This window comes from Coregonus clupeaformis, chromosome 10 (assembly GCF_020615455.1).
Source record: "Coregonus clupeaformis isolate EN_2021a chromosome 10, ASM2061545v1, whole genome shotgun sequence".
Classification (NCBI taxonomy): Eukaryota; Metazoa; Chordata; class Actinopteri; order Salmoniformes; family Salmonidae; genus Coregonus; species Coregonus clupeaformis.
Genome location: NC_059201.1, coordinates 44,403,576 through 44,417,350, shown reverse-complemented (window position 1 = coordinate 44,417,350; position 13,775 = coordinate 44,403,576).

Below are 13,775 nucleotides of genomic sequence, written 5' to 3'. Positions count from 1 at the left end.
TCCCTCATTAAAATGCAAATCAATTTATAACATTTTTGACATACGTTTTTCTGGATTTTTTTGTTGTTATTTTGTCTCTCACTGTTCAAATATACCTACCATTAAAATTATAGACTGATCATGTCTTTGTCAGTGGGCAAATGTACAAAATCAGCAGGGGATCAAATACTTTTTTCCCTCACTGTACATGCCCTCAATGATGGAAGGCAGGCGAGATCAGGTGGAACCATTTTAGCCAATGCGAGGGCAGATACGCGTGTGAACAACAGGCACAACTAAGTTGTTTTTCTCAAAGTTGCCGGAATGCTACGTGCATCCACTTATCAGTCCATTTGGTATTTTTGGTATTTTATTAGGATCCCCATTAGCTTTTGCGAAAGCAGCAGCTACTCTTCCTGGGGACCACACAAAACATGAAACATGACATAATACAGAACATTAGTAGACAAGAACAGCTCAAGGACAGAACTACATCAATTTTTTAAAAAGGCATACAAAGCCTACATATCAATACATGCACACAAACTATTTAGGTCAAATAGGGGAGAGGTGTTGTGATGTGAGGGCTTGCTTTATCCGTTTTTTGAAACCAGGTTTGCTGTTAATTTAAGCAATATGAGATGGAAGGGAGTTCCATGCAATAATGTCTCTATATAATACTGTACGCTTTCTTGAATTTGTTCTGGATTTGGGGACTGTGAAAAGTCCCCTGGTGGCATGTCTGGTGGGGTAAGTGTGTGTGTGTCAGAGCTGTGTGTAAATTGACTATGCAAACAATTTGGAATTTTCACCACATTAATGTTCATTATAAAAATAAGAAGTGATGCAGTCAGTCTCTCCTCAACTCTTAGCCAAGAGAGTTTACAATCTAAGGTAACACCAAGTAATTTAGTCTCAACTTCTTCAAGAGCCACACCATTCATTACCAGATTCAGCTGAGGTCTAGAACTTAGGGAATGATTTGTACCAAATACACTGCTCTTAGTTTTAGAGATGTTCAGGACCATTTTATTACTGGCCACCCATTTTAAAACAGACTGCAACTCTTTAAGGGTTTCAGTGACTTCATTAGCTGTGGTTGTTGGTGCGTATATGGTTGAATCATCAGCATACATGGACACACATGCTTTGTTTAATGCCAATGGCAGAGAGGTAGAGAGGTGCCCTGAAGTACACCACATTTGACATGTTTGACATTAGAGAAGCTTCCATTAAAGAACATTCTCTGAGTTCTATTAGATAGATCACACTGAATCCACAATATGGCAGAGGTTGAAAAGCCATAACACAAGTTTTCTCAACAACAGGTTATGCTCAATAATGGCAAAGGCTGCTCTGAAATCTAACAGTACAGCTCCCACAATCTTCTTATTATCAATTTCATTCAACCAATCATCAGTTATTTGTATCAGTGCAAAACATATTGACTGCCCTTCTCTATAAGCATGTTAAATGTGCAACCAGAGGAAAAAAAACTCTAGACCACCTTTACTCCACACACAGAGACGCATACAAAGCTCTCCCTCGCCCTCCATTTGGCAAATCTGACCATAACTCTATCCTCCTGATTCCTGCTTATAAGCAAAAACTAAAGCAGGAAGCACCAGTGACTCGGTTAATAAAAAAGTGGTCAGATGACGCAGATGCTAAGCTACAGGACTGTTTTGCTAGCACAGACTGGAACATGTTCCGGGATTCTTCAGACAGCATTGAGGAGTACACCTCATCAGTCACTGGCTTCATCAATAAGTGCATCGATGATGTCGTCCCCACAGTGACCGTACGTACATACCCCAACCAGAAGCCATGGATTACAGGAAACATCCGCACTGAGCTAAAGGGTAGAGCTGCCGCTTTCAAGGAACGGGACTCTAACCCGGACGCTTATAAGAAATCCCGCTATGCCCTCCGACGAACCATCAAACAGGCAAAGAGTCAATACAGGACTAAGATTGAACCGTACTACACTGGCTCTGACGCTCGTCGGATGTGGCAGGGCTTGAAAACTATTACAGACTACAAAGGGAAGCACAGCCGCGAGCTGCCCAGTGACACAAGCCTACCAGACAGAGCTAAACCACTTCTATGCTCGCTCGAGGCAAGCAACACTGAAGCATGCATGAGAGCACCAGCTGTTCCGGATGACTATGTGATCACGCTCTCCGTAGCCGATGTGAGTAAGACTTTTAAGCAGGTCAACATTCACAAGGCCGCAGGGCCAGACGGATTACCAGGACGTGTACTCCGAGCATGTGCTGACCAACTGGCAAGTGTCTTCACTGACATTTTCAACATGTCCCTGACTGAGTCTGTAATACCAACATGTTTCAAGCAGACCACCATAGTCCCCGTGCCCAAGGACTCTAAGATAACCTGCCTAAATGACTACCGACCCGTAGCACTGACGCCTGTAGCCATGAAGTGCTTTGAAAGGCTGGTCATGGCTCACATCAACAGCATAATCCCAGAAACCCTAGACCCACTCCAATTTGCATACCGCCCCAACAGATCCACAGATGATGCAGTCTCTATTGCACTCCACACTGCCCTTTCCCACCTGGACAAGAGGAACACCTACGTGAGAATGCTATTCATTGACTACAGCTCAGCATTCAACACCATAGTGCCCTCTAAGCTCATCACTAATTCCTCATCACTAATTCCATAATTCCTCTAGGCTCAGATTAAAGATATGACAGATAGGAGTAGCTATAGAGTCAGCTACCATCCTCAGCAGCTTTCCGTCTAAGTTGTCAATGCCAGGAGGTTTTTCATTATTGATTGATAACAATAATCTTTCCACCTCTCCCACATTAACATTACAAAATTCAATGCAATGCTTTTCTTTCATTATTCGTTTTTTTTTATGCATGAGTACGATGGCTCACTGTTTGTTGTTGGCATTTCCTGCCTAAGTTTGCCCACTTTGCAAATAATCATTAAAATAATAATTAAAATAATTGCCAACATCAAATGGTTTTGTGATGTATAAGCCATCTGATTCGATGAAAGATGGAGTTGAATTAGTCTTTCTGCCCATAATTTAATTTAAAGTACTCCAAAGTTTTTTCCATCATTCTTTATATCTTTGATCTTGACTTCATAATACAGTTTCTTCTTTTTATTGAGTTTAGTCACATCATTTCTCAACTTGCAGTAAGTCAGCCAGTCAGATGTGTAACAGCCTAAACATTATGACATATATATTCGATCAAATAAGCCTCACGTCATTCGACACTGTCGTCGACCTCCATACAAAAAAGAGCTTATCTCACGCGGACAGATTTTGGGCGGAGTAATCCTAACGCTTTGCCTCTTCCTCTCTTGTGTGGGTCGAAATGTTTTGCCATTTGCAATGTGCCATGTTTCATTTTCTGTCACAAGTTGCCGACTGTTACGTTGAGATTGTATTCCAGCTTAATCCCAGAACAACTGACATCTTTGGTGCATCCTAATTATATCTCCATTCTCCTGAAGTGTACACTTGTTCAGTACTTCCAACAAATTTAAAGGCATGTGCTAGTGGGAGTTTCCACCATATTTCTTATACCCGTAATGTCCTTTCAAATAATTTACATTGTCATTTAACAGACATTCTTATCCAGAGTCAGTGACACTTTGGGAGGAAGAAGAGATCATTGGAACGTAGCCCTTCTTTTTCTTTGTAAGTTAACATTTTTTTATAATAATAATAAATAATACAAAACATACACATACAAACCACAACATCACACAAACATCAACTACATCACACCTGCCCAGACCCACATGCTCACACCCCCATCTCCAGCGCCCGCATCACACTCCGTCACATGGCCTCAAACTGCACCATTTTGTTTCTCTCCGTCGGCCACGCACTTTCAACATTTAGATAATAAAGCATTTGACCTTTCCATTGTGTTAACGACAGAGGATTGGTTGATTTCCAGTTTTTAAGTAGAATTTTTTTACAAGTTGATTGATGAGAAAAGTATCGTCCAACCCATCGGGACGTAGCCCTTCTCTTACTGTATACAGTGGCTTGCGAAAGTATTCACCCCCCTTGGCATTTTTCCTATTTTGTTGCCTTACAACCTGAAATTTAAATTGATTTTTTGGGGTTTGTATCATTTCATTTACACAACATAAACTTGAGCGTGCATAACTATTCACCTCCCCCAAAGTCAATACTTTGTAGAGCCACCTTTTGCAGCTATTACAGCTGCAAGTCTCTTTGAGTATGTCTCTATAAGCTTGGCACATCTAGCCACTGGGATTTTTGCCCATTCTTCAAGGCGGAACTGGGTTCCGCTGGTGTACAGCAATCTTTAAGTCATACCACAGATTCTGAATTGGATTGAGGTCTGGGCTTTGACTAGGCCATTCCAAGACATTTACATGTTTTCCCTTAAACCACTCGAGTGTTGCTTTAGCAGTATGCTTAGGGTCATTGTCCTGCTGGAAGGTGAACCTGCGTCCCAGTCTCAAATCTCTGGAAGACTGAAACAGGTTTCCCTCAAGAATTTCCCTGTATTTAGCGCCATCCATCATTCCTTCAATTCTGACCAGTTTCCCAGTCCCTGCCGATTAAAAACATCCCCACAGCATGATGCTGCCACCACCATGCTTCACTGTGGGGATGGTGTTCTCTGGGTGATGAGAGGTGTTGAGTTTGCGCCAGACATAGCGTTTTCCTTGATGGCCAAAAAGCTCAATTTAATCTCTTCTGACCAGAGTACCTTCTTCCATATGTTTGGGGAGTCTCCCACATGCCTTTTGGCGAACACCAAACGTGTTTGCTTATTTTTTTCTTTAAGCAATGGCTTTTTTCTGGCCACTCTTCCATAAAGCCCAGCTCTGTGGAGTGTACGGCTTAAAGTGGTCCTATGGACAGATACTCCAATCTCCACTGTGGAGCTTTGCAGCTCCTTCAGGGTTTTTGTTGGTCTCTTTGTTGCCTCTCTGATTAATGCACTCCTTGCCTGGTCCGTGAGTTTTGGTGGGTGGCCCTCTCTTGGCAGGTTTGTTGTGGTGCCATATTATTTCCATTTTTTAATAATGTTCAAAGTTTCTGATATTTTTTTATAACCCAACCCTGATATGTACTTCTCCACAACTTTGTCCTTGACCTGTTTGGAGAGCTCCTTGGTATTCATGGTGCCGCTTGCTTGGTGGTGCCCCTTGCTTAGTGGTGTTGCAGACTCTGGGGCCTTTCAGAACAGGTGTACAGTGGGGGAAAAAAGTATTTAGTCAGCCACCAATTGTGCAAGTTCTCCCACTTAAAAAGATGAGAGAGGCCTGTAATTTTCATCATAGGTACACGTCAACTATGACAGACAGAATGAGAAGAAAAACAATTTTTTTATGAATTTATTTGCAAATTATGGTGGAAAATAAGTATTTGGTCAATAACAAAAGTTTCTCAATACTTTGTTATATACCCTTTGTTGGTAATGACACAGGTCAAACGTTTTCTGTAAGTCTTCACAAGGTTTTCACACACTGTTGCTGGTATTTTGGCCCATTCCTCCATGCAGATCTCCTCTAGAGCAGTGATGTTTTGGGGCTGTCGCTGGGCAACACAGACTTTCAACTCCCTCCAAAGATTTTCTATGGGGTTGAGATCTGGAGACTGGCTAGGCCACTCCAGGACCTTGAAATGCTTCTTACGAAGCCACTCCTTCGTTGCCCGGGCGGTGTGTTTGGGATCATTGTCATGCTGAAAGACCCAGCCACGTTTCATCTTCAATGCCCTTGCTGATGGAAGGAGGTTTTCACTCAAAATCTCACGATACATGGCCCCATTCATTCTTTCCTTTACACGGATCAGTCGTCCTGGTCCCTTTGCAGAAAAAACAGCCCCAAAGCATGATGTTTCCACCCCCATGCTTCACAGTAGGTATGGTGTTCTTTGGATGCAACTCAGCATTCTTTGTCCTCCAAACACGACGAGTTGAGTTTTTACCAAAAAGTTATATTTTGGTTTCATCTGACCATATGACATTCTCCCAATCCTCTTCTGGATCATCCAAATGCACTCTAGCAAACTTCAGACGGGCCTGGACATGTACTGGCTTAAGCAGGGGGACACGTCTGGCACTGCAGGATTTGAGTCCCTGGCGGCGTAGTGTGTTACTGATGGTAGGCTTTGTTACTTTGGTCCCAGCTCTCTGCAGGTCATTCACTAGGTCCCCCTGTGTGGTTCTGGGATTTTTGCTCACCGTTCTTGTGATCATTTTGACCCCACGGGGTGAGATCTTGCGTGGAGCCCCAGATCGAGGGAGATTATCAGTGGTCTTGTATGTCTTCCATTTCCTAATAATTGCTCCCACAGTTGATTTCTTCAAACCAAGCTGCTTACCTATTGCACATTCAGTCTTCCCAGCCTGGTGCAGGTCTACAATTTTGTTTCTGATGTCCTTTGACAGCTCTTTGGTCTTGGCCATAGTGGAGTTTGGAGTGTGACTGTTTGAGGTTGTGGACAGGTGTCTTTTATACTGATAACAAGTTAAAACAGGTGCCATTAATACAGGTAACGAGTAGAGGACAGAGGAGCCTCTTAAAGAAGAAGTTACAGGTCTGTGAGAGCCAGAAATCTTGCTTGTTTGTAGGTGACCAAATACTTATTTTCCACCATAATTTGCAAATAAATTCATAAAAAATCCTACAATGTGATTTTCTGGATTTTTTTTCTCAATTTGTCTGTCATAGTTGACGTGTACCTATGATGAAAATTACAGGCCTCTCTCATCTTTTTAAGTGGGAGAACTTGCACAATTGGTGGCTGACTAAATACTTTTTTCCCCCACTGTTATATATACTGAGATCATGTGACACTTAGATTGCACACAGGTGGACTTTATTTAACTAATTATGTGACTTCTGAAGGTAATTGGTTGCACCAGATCTTATTTAGGGGCTTCAAAGCAAAGGGGGATGAATACATATGCACGCACCACTTTTCTGTTATTAATTTATTTAGAATTTGTTGAAACAAGTAATTTTTTTCATTTCACTTCACCAATTTTGGACTATTTTGTGTATGTCCATTACATGAAATCCAAATAAAAATCCATTTAAATTACAGGTTGTAATGCAGCAAAATAGGAAAAAAGGCCAAGGGGGATGAATACCTTTGCAAGGCACTGTAGTTAATCAACTTGAGAAATTGGTGTTGGACTATTGTAGCATAAGAAATCAATAATAGTTTTCAAGCCTCTTTATAGATAGAGGACCAAACTGAACATTATAGCAGAATATGCATTATTGCTTCCATCTGTCACATACACTTGTTAGCTTTTTCAAAAGCTTTAAAACTGGCAGCGATGATGTTCAAAATAATCCATTCCACAGAATAAACCAACAGACCACTTCAACTACAATAACATTCTCAATAACGGTTAGAGATATTTTGTTTCTTTTTATGACCGTAATATGTTGTTGTTTATCTACCTTAGTTGAATGCACTGACTGTAAGTTGCTCTGGATAAGTGCATTTGCTGAATAACCAAAATGTAAAAGAAAACACTTGCAATACATGCTGGGTTATTGTAACGATCACCGCCCCTAAACAAGAACAAATTTGGTCGCAGACCAGATCCCAATCTGAACGAAACATAGACATCTAGGCCATGTTTCACAAGTTTGAACATCAGTGTACAGTACGGCACAGTTTAGTAGAGTACGGTATGTTAGGGTACAGGACAGTAGAGTTTTATTCAGTGGAGTTTAATGCAATACAGTTTAGTTCATTAGCGGAAAGTAGGGTACAATACAGTACACTATACTTTACTTTGCTGTACTCTACTGTGGTCTACTGTATTGTACTGAACTTTACTGTACTGTACTATACTCTACTTTTCTTTACTGTACTGTGTATGGTACTGTAATGTACTGTACTCTGCTATGCTATGCTCTACTGTACTGTGCTGTACTGTGCTGTCCAAACTTGTGAAACATAGATGTCTATGACTGGTTCAGATTTGCAGCCAATTATAGATGTGTATGTTTGGGACAAATCAAGGCCAGTCCGGACCAGACAAAATCTGAACCAATTATAAACGTCTATGTTTGGGCCAAATAAAGGCCAGTCTGGACCGGACCAAAAATCTACGTCAATGGATGTTGAAATCAAGGCTTGTCAGGACTGCACCAAAAAATAAAAAAAATAAAAAGAGCAATAAAAGACGGCCGTTCTGGACAGGACCAAAAAAAGACGTCCAAAGTATGTGGCCGTCGGTAAATGCTTAGTGGGAAGTGTATTTTTCCTAATAATGTTTACATACGTAGGCTAGTGACGACATCATATCGTCTTTGGGTCACTTATTCTTGATAACTTTTCACTATGAAGCGGTCAAAGCAGGCATGTATAAGTGGATAAGACTTTCCATGTGGAGGTCAATACCCTGAAAACAGTACTGAGAAAATCACAATTTATCCACCGACTACACAGACATTCAAAGAACCCAATTAAAAGGGATTAAAATGAAGTCGGGGGTGGAAAGGAAACTGCTTTGGAGATCGCTACACACATCAGGGGAGAACGACCCCTCTCATTGAAGCCACGCCAGTTCAAGGCTGACCATGGCATTGTTAGCAGAAAACAGGATCCCCCATTATAGTGAATGGAAAAATTGATATAAATAAAATCGTATGAATAAAACTGAATTTTGAAGACAATCATGGTACCAATAATTGTTTCTAATACACCAGGGGCTCTATTTTTAACAAACCTAACGCAATGGTAAATCTAAGCGCAGGCAGTAGCGTTATAGGTTCAGGAGTGTGTCAGAAATATTTTAGCTTTTTTTCACTATCACAATTATTGGCGCACTTGCTGGCGTTGGCGCAAAAGGGCTGAGTTTTGATGAATAAACAAGTTGTGGGTGTGTCGAGGCTTGGCCCCTCACTGGCCAATCAGAACGTGCTCCATGGTGAAATATGTGGTTTCTTCAAGTTGTGTATTGACGTTTTTTAATGTAACGCCTCGGAATCAACTCCAATTTCAAAGTTAGTCCGTTAGTTTGTTAAATGGCTTACAGAAACGAAATAACAAAATGTAGACCTATCTTTGCTAAATACATTAACTTGAACCCATTTGCAGTCTACATTGTTCTAATGTAAGTAATTGCATGGCTTCAATAGCATACACTCTGATATAGGGTCTAGGCCTTCTATAAATTGCATTATGGCTGAGCATGGACATTCCAAACATTGTCGATAAGGAAGATTACATTAATTATTGACAAGGCCTAAAAAGAGAATGAATAATTTGAATCAAATTCTAACAAAAACGAAAAACAACAACTTGTTTTAAATAGGCTATGTCACACTTACAGGCACCATTATTTCTCCCTGTGGGCAAATAATATTAAAACAACGCAGACTATTGAGGGTTTTTACGCACATCCAAACTTTTCACAGTAGCTGGACAAAGATCCAATATAAAGAGAAAGGTTGAATTTCCACTCACTGTTAAACAGCTCCCAGATAGGCCTATGTTTTATGAACATAATCGGAACCATCTTACAGATCAGATCGCATTCACACATCTCCAGAAGTTGCATTGCATACGCACCACAGATGTAACCATAAACCCAGAAAAGGTGAATCATTCTAATAAGATTCTAATAATCTGTTTTTTGTAAAATTTATTACAACCAATCTGTACAAACAACAACAATACATACATGTCAAATTTAATGACATCACAAAATTACCAGGATAAAAAATACATTGCTGTTGAATCAGCCTTCAATATAGTAGACCTAAGGGAGGGCTTGGGTTTTGAACATATAAAACAGAAAACAAGCAATTGTTACAGATAACTTCTAAATAATAGGTTCATGATGGGAATGGACACAGCCTAAATCATTGTTTTTTTTTACGCATGTCCAAAATGAGACCTACATGGCTAAAGTAATGTGGGCCTGCCTACAACGCATAGATAAAAAGGGAATGTCAGCTCACTGTTTTACTTTTTTTTTCTCTTCTTCCCTTTACTACTTTCCAACCCCACCACCCCTTCCCTAATTGGAGTAAACTAGTGAACAACAACGCTTCGGCCTCTACTTCCAGCTTATACATACTATATACATTTTATGGACACAGTCAATTTTACAATAATTATATTTTGTTTGTTTTTACTCCTGAACTTCCTCTACCCTCAAACTCTCCGATCATTTTCATGATCTCCATCCGGTTTGCTTCTATATGCCCTATCTTTCTAACTGTGCTCTTTCATAAAAGCTCTCAACCTATAACCTATATACTTATTATGGACACAGAATGCTTTACATTTATATTTTAATAAAGCTTTGGTGATTAAAATTGATTTCCATGCCGTCTTGGGAGCCAAACCCTTTATCGACAGTCTTAGCTACTTCGCGATTGCGTTGTGCAGGACAAAATAAAAAGCCTTCATTGAGAGGAAGGGTGACTATCCTTGGTTTTTAACCAAATAAAACAAAATGGGAAACTAAATAGTCTGTGTTTCCGCTGTCAAAATTCATACCATAACCAACTGCGTTACCGCTAAAACCAGCTTTTGGTTGGTCTTAAATATCCCTACCAGCGCTGCCTGAAATTAGCACTTTGGATCATGTTTTTAAAGGCATGCCTAAAATATTTCCAACCTTTCCCATCTGAGCGCAAGCGTGCTGATGTTAGACAGGTAAATTGCCAAACCTGGTGTTAGGGCTGGAAAATGCCAGTGCGCCAGTTTTTACATGACGAAATTGCAAACTAACGTGCGTTTGAGACTAGTGCCGCCTTAACTCCAGCTGAAAATAGAGCCAATAATGTATGTCCTTAATTTAGTTGTTAATGATAATTTAGTTGCTAATGGCAGCCTGCAGTACCTAGGTCGGCCTTCAACTTGAGTTACTCAATGAGAGGGGGCAGCACTGTGCTAGCCTTCAACGTCTCTTCCTGGAGTAGCTCAAACTACTCATGAGACGCCATCTTAACCAACTTCATTTGGTGTCAATGCTCTATTGAGTCTTCACATAGGAAAGATTGGTGTCACGTGATCCATTGATATAAACAGTTATTAACACACATTAGGAAATGAAATGCCCACACACTTCCATAGTCATTTCCCATAACAAAAAGCCATTCCAGGCATTTAATTTGGCCTTCTGTGTCCTGATCAAAGTGATACTGTGGTTGTGCTGTTGGGCTCTTGTCTTGTTCCGCTTGTGCTGCACTGTGGTTCCTCGCACCACAATCTAATCACTTTATGTGTATATGGTCATGGAGATGAAAGTGAAAGTGAAAAACCAATGAGATTGTGTCCTGGCCAGAGGAAAGGCCTGTGTTGGTGACATTTGTAAGGTGCAGGCCACCCAGAGATACTAAGACCAGGCTGTCTCCCAGGGACTATAAGACCAGGCTGTCCTGACTGGCTGTTTGTAGCTATTACAGTTCAAAGGACTTAGCTAATTGATGAGGTGGTATGATAGGTCAAGGCTCAAACGATATAGCAAGTGCAAAGCCGAGGCTTTGGGTCTACGCCATAAATTAGTGTTGTATACTCAAGCAGGTGTTGTGATTGAGGCCCACTGTTAACTTGTTAGTCATATTGTAACACTGACATGGCATAAATGATTAAGGCCTTTCTTTGAAAATAGGATTTCTCACTTCTTCACTATTTGGCATTTACTAGGTTCTTAGAATGAAAATGTTGCCATGGAAATCACACTGTTGTGGAAAATTTGATCCAAAAGATTAAGGCAGACATAATAGAACAAATCTTTAATACAAGCAGCTGCAGGGGAGATCACCTCTGATTTCACAGGGAAGAACTCAAGTAATAAATGATTACATGTCCCTTGTATAGTGGGAGGTGATAATACAATCATATTGTTTACACCACAGTTATTTTATACAAGCAACAGTTCCAGAACACAATGGCCTTGTGTTAGGCTGCAGACATACCAGGAGTCCATGAAAGGCATAACATCACAGTCCAACACAAAACATATCCCTTGAGAAGATACAACAGCTCACACCAAATTCTGCCACCAGTTCCCCCTTTGATGCCATGAAAAACATTGGCATCACCATACATGACATTACTGAGCTGTTGTCAGACAGAATTTAAAACCTTCTGGTTTCTGGGAAATTGACATTTTACACAGAAAGGGGTGGTCTGAATGAAACTCAGAAAAGGTAATTTAATAACAACAATCCAAGAAAAAGGGAGGTTCATAGGGATCGGGGTCATTTAGATGGCAGTAGGCACTATCATCTCCATTGGGGCAATTTGGATCCCCAATAAAGGGTGAAACAGCGGCGAGATCCGTCAGGTCATTCAAGTTTACTTCTGTGGTCATGACCATCTGGTGGGGAGGAGATACTGCTGTTTCACACAATCTCCTCACCAAGGTCGTCAGGCATGAGAACAGACCGAACGATAGGAAAAGGAATCCAACCAGGCCTAGGACACCTTGCAACACGAGAGTTCCAATGTTCCCCAGGCCAGGCGTTCTCCCATGCAAACAGATCCCAACCCCACACGTTATCTCGCTTGTTTAAAGTAGCGACCACCTGTCTGATAGTGGCAACTGACTCAGCAACCCCAATAGAGGAATCCGGAATGTAAGTACAACTCTCTGCCCCCACCACCGCACAAAACCCCTCCGTATCCGCTAGGAAAATATCCAAAGCCAATCTATTTTGTAAGACCATGGTATGTGTAGCTACAAGTTCAGTAGTTAATGCTTCCAAAGCGGTGGCAGTAGCATTCCCCATTCTTTCTACTTCATTGGCTAGTTCTTGAATGGAATCAAGTACAGTTGTCATGCCATAATTGGGAAGTAATGCAGAAAAGAAATGTTTTGCAGGGCCAGCTACAATGGTCCTCCTGTACAAGTGGGAGAAAGGGTGATTTGGGGGTACGGGGATAGAACGCACAGCAGGAACAACATAGGCAGCATAGCAGGATCCTGCCCAGTTTGTAGGCAGATAATAGTAGGCTTTCCCCCAACACACATAGGTCCATTTACTGAGGAAGTAGGTTTGGCATACATACTGACATTCTTAAATTTATAACGTATTCCCAACGACATGTTAGGGTGGAATATTCCAAGGTAATTTTAGCTCTCGAGACTAGAGTTTTTTTCTAGGATTTACGCACCCACATTTACTACGATCACCGCACAAATTTGTGCCCAATGTCTAATTTGTCAAGAACACAATGCAGGAAAGCAAGTACTGACCTCTTTGTCTAGCCTACCAGTCACTTAGGGCCCATATGTAGAAAGCAAATTGATTTTGTTCACATGCCTACCTGTAAAATAAAAAAATATATGCTGGTAATGGTTGACAGTTACTCCAAATGGATTGAATCCTTCCCCACATCTAATGAGGAAGCAAAGACTGCGGCTAAATGCCTGTTACATGATATTGTTCCACGATTCGGTGCACCACAAAGTTTAGATAGTGATAGGGGACACATTTCAACTCGAAGATAATGAAAGAACTATGTGACATGATGCAAGTTTCACCTGGAAAGTTCTGGACTTGTAGAACGCTATAATGGTGTTTTGAAAAATAAACTGGCAAACATATGTACTCAAACAGGACTCACCTGGGTGGCTACGCTACCCATAGCCTTGTTTTCAATGCGTTCCACCCCATTCCGGAATACTGGCCTCAGTCCACATGAGGTACTTATGGCCGTCCCATGAGGACCCCTGCATCACTACCAGCTGCAGTCCCTGATCTGCATCTGTTGGATGACACTATGATGAAGCACTGTATAGCACTGACTAACTGTATTCGAGCTGTTCACT